Source organism: Lycium ferocissimum, chromosome 12 (genome assembly GCF_029784015.1).
Source record: "Lycium ferocissimum isolate CSIRO_LF1 chromosome 12, AGI_CSIRO_Lferr_CH_V1, whole genome shotgun sequence".
NCBI lineage: Eukaryota > Viridiplantae > Streptophyta > Magnoliopsida > Solanales > Solanaceae > Lycium > Lycium ferocissimum.
This window is the reverse complement of record NC_081353.1, coordinates 984,947-991,350: the sequence shown is the minus strand read 5'-3', so window position 1 is coordinate 991,350 and position 6,404 is coordinate 984,947. Positions and strand designations below refer to the sequence as shown.

General features: G+C 42.9%; 1 pseudogene; it reads right to left on the bottom strand.

Annotated features, from left to right (window-relative positions):
* Positions 1-5,289: 5,289 nt before the first annotated feature.
* On the bottom strand, positions 5,290-5,409 carry LOC132041227 (5S ribosomal RNA; annotated as a pseudogene).
* Between the last annotated feature and the right edge of the window lie 995 nt (positions 5,410-6,404).

The window sequence follows — 6,404 nt, the reverse complement described above, 5'->3', positions numbered from 1 at the left end:
CGAAGCGATCCGAGCTCGTCTATGAAAGTTACGGTCGTTAGTAGTTGCGGAGTCTTTTTTTAAAAAAAAAACAACGTCCTTTATGCAACATTTAAAATCCAACTATACAAAAGACTTAAGAACCATAATTTGACCATATTAAGAACGTCAACATCAAGAAGTGAATAAGAATCGTATACGGGCTCGGATCTTAAGAATGGAGTTACCCGAGACTCGTATCATAGCCTACTTACAATTAGGACATGCCAAAAGAAAGAAAGGTTAGCTTTACATACCTTGTCCGCTTTCGAAGCTAATCCGAATTTAAGTCTCGACTTCCCAAATCTACAACAACATCATTAGATACCAAACATTAGCCATAGGCACTCCGGAATTCAATTCTAGGCTAGCACTTTATCTACGAAATTTGGGCAGCATTTCCTGTAAATTCAACAACCCCGAGAATTCAACTCGGCCAAATCTTCAACAACAATACCAATAACCACACTAACAACATCAACAATCAATTCAAAATGCATTCTAACGTCAATAACTCTTTTCTACATAATTCGACAACATTCCACAAACCCGAAACATTCCAATTGCCATAGGGATAATAACAACACATTTCTTTCTTCCAAATTCATAAACTACACCAACAATCTACACATTAACAACATTAACCTCAATAATACAAGAAATTATGATAAAATCACATTACCTTCTCCAACAACCTACAAACGATTACAACTTCAATTTGAATCATTAAACCATCATTCTCATCATAGAATCTATACAACAACAACCAAAAATACTAAACAAAATTTAGTTCATTCCTTGTCACAAAACATCCCATACTCACGGCTCAACATCAACATACAAAGTTTCATGAATTTCGTCCATTTCTACACACTATTCCCTCCGTTCTAATCCGTTAAACTCTGAATAAACTTGTTAACAATGAAAAGGAACCTTAATATTACCTCAAGTGTGCAGCCACCACGTCCACCCTCTTCTTCTTGGTTGATTTTTAGCTCAAATTGAAGGTAACGCGACGTACGACACTTTTCTCTTCATGGGCTTCGGAATTCGAGGCGCGAATTTTGGTCAAAATTAGTTTTTCTCTGTAGGCTCTCCTCTCTCTTTTTCTCCAGAATTTTCTGGGTGTTTTGGTATGAAATATGAGGAGAAAAGGCTGATATTTCATTTAAAAAGGTGTGGGTAATGGGCCTGACCCGGTTGGGCTCGGGTTGGGCCTGGCCCACTGACCTTTCTGCCTTAAAACGTCCATATCTCCTTATCCCGATGTTGCCTGTGAACCCACGACCTATGGTTGGAAAGATATTTCAATTATCTACAACTTTCATTCTGGGAGTTTTCCCAAATTCCAAACTCATAATGCCGTTTTGGCCCCTCGAAGTCAGATCACCCGAAGACGTTTTCTTAAATCGTCCTTTTGGAGGGCTTACACTCATTTTTAGCTTATGGGTCCTTCTTAGGACTTGCTCAACTTCACATGTACTACCCATATATATCTTCATATGTCCTTTATAAAATTGCGACATGTGGGTCCCACCTTAACACACGGCCACTTTGGCCTTTTCATGAAATTTTTATTTCAACTTCTAGCCCCTAATTTCCCTTAATATTCCATACCAATAAAATTCATAAAAAACTTATGCATTTAAACAAAATTGAAGGTCAAAAATCTCAACCTCGCATCCCGGAGTAGTCTTGCCCTTAACTTATCGTGGTTAGCCCGGAATGTCCCAATGCACAAAATTCGGGATATAACAGCAGGGCTACGGTGACAGGTTATGGGAGAGGCGCACTATGCACGTTATTCTGTTCATCCGGGGTCTACCAAGATGTATCATGACCTCAGATGCTTGTACTGGTGGGATGGTATGAAGAGGGACATAGCAGAGTTTGTTGCCCAGTGCCCAAATTACCAACAGGTTAAGATTGAGCATCAGAAGCCTGGTGGACTATTACAGGAGATGGAGATTCCGGCTTGGAAATGGGAAGCAATTAATATGGACTTCATTACAGGTTTACATCGCACTCCACGGAAGTATGATTCCATATGGGTTATTGTAGATAGGCTGACAAAATTAGCCCATTTTCTACCAGTCGGGACTACTTATTCAGCTGAGGACTATGCAAAGTTATACATTAAGGAGATAGTAAGACTTCACGGAGTTCCCACATCTATTATATCTGACAGAGGTGCTCAGTTTACAGCTCACTTCTGGAGATCATTCCAGGAGGGGTTGGGAACACAGGTGAGTCTTAGCACGGCATTCCACCCTCAGACTGACGAACAGGTCGAGCGTACTATTCAGACGCTAGAAGATATATTGCGGAGCTGTGTTATTGATTTCGAGAGGTAGGTAGGCGGGATGATCATGCTGTTGAGTTTGCTTATAATAATAGCTACCATTCTAGTCCAGATGAGGCTACGTATGGCGAAAGTGCCGGTCACCTATTGGCTAGTTTGATGTTGGTGAAACTAAGTTAATTGGCCCAGATATGGTTCAGCAAGTAGTTGATAAAGTGAAGCTCATTCAGGAAAGTTTATTAGCAGCTCAGAGTCGACAGAAGTCATATGCAGATAATCGACGTCGACAATTAGAGTTCCAGATTGGCGATTGGGTATTTTTGAAGGTGTCACCCATGAAGGGTGTAATGAGATTCGGCAAGAAGGGGAAGCTTAGCCCGATATATTTACCGCGTCCCTTGCTAGCGGGGCCGGGGCACGTTATATGATATGATGATATGGGGGAGGTGGCCAGGATGGCATATGATGATTCCCTTTATCGCGTCCCTCACTAGAGGGGCGGGCACGTTACATGTACATGCATATGATGATTTTGATTACCGCGTCCCTCCTTAGAGGGCCGGGGCACGTTATATGTACACTTTATATATGCATATTATGATTTTACTCACCGCGCCCCTCGTTAGAGGGCGGGGCGGTTACATGTTTTTACGATGATTTTATGACATTGATATGCATGATTTATGTTTTCAAAGACAAGTCTTATGATTTTTCCGAGCTCTTTACTTCGATGATCCCGCTACTTTGTGTCATGCTTTACATACTCGGTACATATTCCGTGCCGACCCCCCCCCCCCCCCTCTTCGGGGGGGGGGGGGGGGGGGGCTGCGTTTGTGCGCGCGCGGAGTACACCCGAGGTGAGGGGCCGAAGATATTAGCGAGAAGATGTTCCGGCGGGATTGAAGTAGAGCTCCACTTTCTACGGAGTGCGGCCAGTTAGAGTATTACGTTATGGTTTCATGTTCGTGCTAGAGACTTTGCGAACGGTGTCGTGGGTATAAGATGTCGGTTATGTAGCGTATGTAAGCGCGATGTATTATTACGCATATGTATTATAAGTTTTATATGTTACAAGTTTTATTTGATTCAAGAAAAGTAAAAGCATATTATCCTTCGAAAAACTTTCGTTATGTATTTGTGTCATGATTTGAAAGCTAGCGTGATTATGAGTATTATGTGAGGCAGCGGGTTCGCTCGGCCCTAAATAAGGGTCGGGTGCCCATCACGCCCTAACGGAAATTAGGGTGTGACAATAATCACCAGGACGACCTTAATGATCCTCCCACTTCTCGATTCTTTATAATGCTGGAATTCCTTTCGTCGCATGGTTTGACTTATTTCCCTTTCTGCTAGTTGAAGTCTGGTATTAAATCAAATGCTCATACATATCCGATCCAAAGCAGGTGCCTCCTTTATTGTCTTTCCACTTCTACCTTTTATGACTAGTAATTCCCTGGGCTAATGGATTAATGGGGGACATCGGAATTTATTAAGCCCTTTTATGGAGTGTTCGATTATACCTCGCCCCTTCAACCCTAGTCTGTATCCACAACCATCTTCTTATCACCCTTCAAATTCTTCTTGCTCTGGGTTCCCAATTCCGATTTACGTCTATATTATACCATTAAAGTTAATATTCCACACCGTCCATTTCCATGATTCGTCCCTTCATTTGCTTAGTTCATTTTCCCGTAATTCTCCTTAACTACTCATTTGCATCACAACTATGTGTCATAGTTCTTCCAGCGTCTTGCCACTTCTTGTTCTTACCATGAAATCCTTACAAAGTACACTCCTTCCCTTCTTCTTTTGGTCAAGCCTTCATCTCCTTCCGCTACGGCTAGTTCATATTTATAATATTCCCCGTGTATCATTATTTCCTTTATGACCGAATCTCTATACTCTTTACAGCGGCTCTTATCCCATGTCACTGATATATTGCTTCCTGGTCAGCTTTGTTAACTTATTATCCTTTATCCCTGTCCTTGGTGATTGCTCGACTTCCTTAAACCAATCCGTTAGTGTACCTCTCTTACTTTCGTCCTCAAGGGTTTTGAGTTCTTTTCATCCTAGATGCCCTTCTCCGCTTGCCATTCTATAACATTGGCCTTGAAGTTCGTAGAATATCCCTTCAGAAGTGCAAATCCGTCCAATCTCTAAGTCATCTTTTTGGAAGGGCTTCCCCATTTCTGAGGTAATTGTGGCGTGTTAATATGACTATACATTCACCTCTTCGGATGCCCCTCAAAAGTCAGAAACCCCTTAGCATCTTCGCCAAACCTACTTATTCTTTCCCAATTAACATCCCTATTTGTTGTTACTGCCCTTCAGTCCCGCTTATCAAGATCTATTTTCGGGCCCTATACATTCGTCTTTTCGTTCCACGCTACCATACTCTATTCCTTGCGTATTCTTACTTTTGAAATTCATCCAAATGGTCCTCTACCTCTATCGTTGTCCTAAACTCTCTCTCTTGGAAGCTTTACTTGACCCTCATTAGTAACATACTTCCCTTTGTTCACACTTCTCCTTTTCTCAGGGCATCCTAATCTTCCTACTCATGTATACTCACTTTTTTCTCTTCCCTGATGTTATTGCATCAGGCTTATCCAAATCTAACCTTTAGAGAAAATAATGTCAACTTGCCCCGTAGCACTTGCCATTTGAACTTCAATACCCTGTTCAATCAATACCCCTAACATATCGCAACGTCGATCATTGGGGCACGCATACTAGTTAACCACACATAAGATATCGTATATACCTTTACTAACACCTTACTTACAAAGTGGCCCCCAATATGATTTAAACTCATCCTGATTCTGTAGCTGTAATACTTCTTCTCTCTCCTTGCCAAGCCGGTCCACCTTATCTCTCGCAGTCATTTAGATGTTCCAACCGTGAGTTTCACATGCTTCTAATATCTCTCAAGCTATTCTAGTCCCTCATCCTTCTATTATGTCTGAATTTGTACGAATTTTAGTACACTTCCCGGGGGGTCACCCATCCTAGTACTACTCTCGCCCAAGCACGCTTAACTTCGGAGTTCTGATGGGATCCGGTGCGTTAGTGCCGGTATGATCGCATCCATCCTGCTGCGTGGCCTTTATCATATGACCTAAAACAAGTTGAAGTTCTAACAGATCCCAATAAAATTCCTGTAGCGCATCTCCCTCCGGATTGGAAAGGTCCCTTACTCTCCTGACCGAGCAAATGCTGGTTTAGCCTTCAGAACCCCCAATACTAACCATCAATCAGCACACCCGTCTGTCTTCCGTTCCTAATTCTAAGATTCCTAGTGGTGGCCAAAAACCTCTTAGTTGTAGTTACCTATAAGTACTTTGGTTATCGGTTCCTTTAAAACTCCCATTTGTCAACTATTGATAATATCCTGCAATAATTGTACACACATAAGAAATTTCAATAAAAGACTCATATACTGCCGTAGTCACCTTTCTTGGTCTGGAGGGCTGTAAAGTGAAGTATCCTCCTCATTGTCCTCCCGCCATCTCGATGGCCCTCCTCATCTCTCCCATCCTAATCCGAGGGGTAAGATATCCTGGCAACTCTTGATTTACCGAAGGCCAAGATAAAGGGATAGAATAATCGGTAACACTCACAGGCGTAGCTGCCCTAACATAATGCTCCATAGTAGGAGAAGGCTCGGAGGGGCCAACTGCAGTACGGCCTCGGGGCCTCTCCGTGGCGTCTCATACGAACCCCAAGACGGGTCCATCTCATAACTATCTTTTGCCGGGTCCTCCTCCATGGAAGTCACGGGCTCTGGGGGGATTGTCTCGATCTCCTCAGAAGGGTCTGTCTTAATAGAATAGCCAGGACTCCTCTGCCAGGTCTGGGGCACAGGGGTCTCGAATCCGCCTCGGGGGCCTTCACCGGCACCCCCGCTATCTGAAGCCGATCTCTTCGTCGATGTCACTGTTGCACCTACTTACAGGGAAAGAGGGTCAGAAATAATCTTTCCTAGACTCTGGCTCTATCCTACGATCTATGATTGAAGGAAAGGTCAATAATTACTAAATTCCCCGCAGCCTTCTGTTTATAAGTGTGGCTGGCTTCACACCCA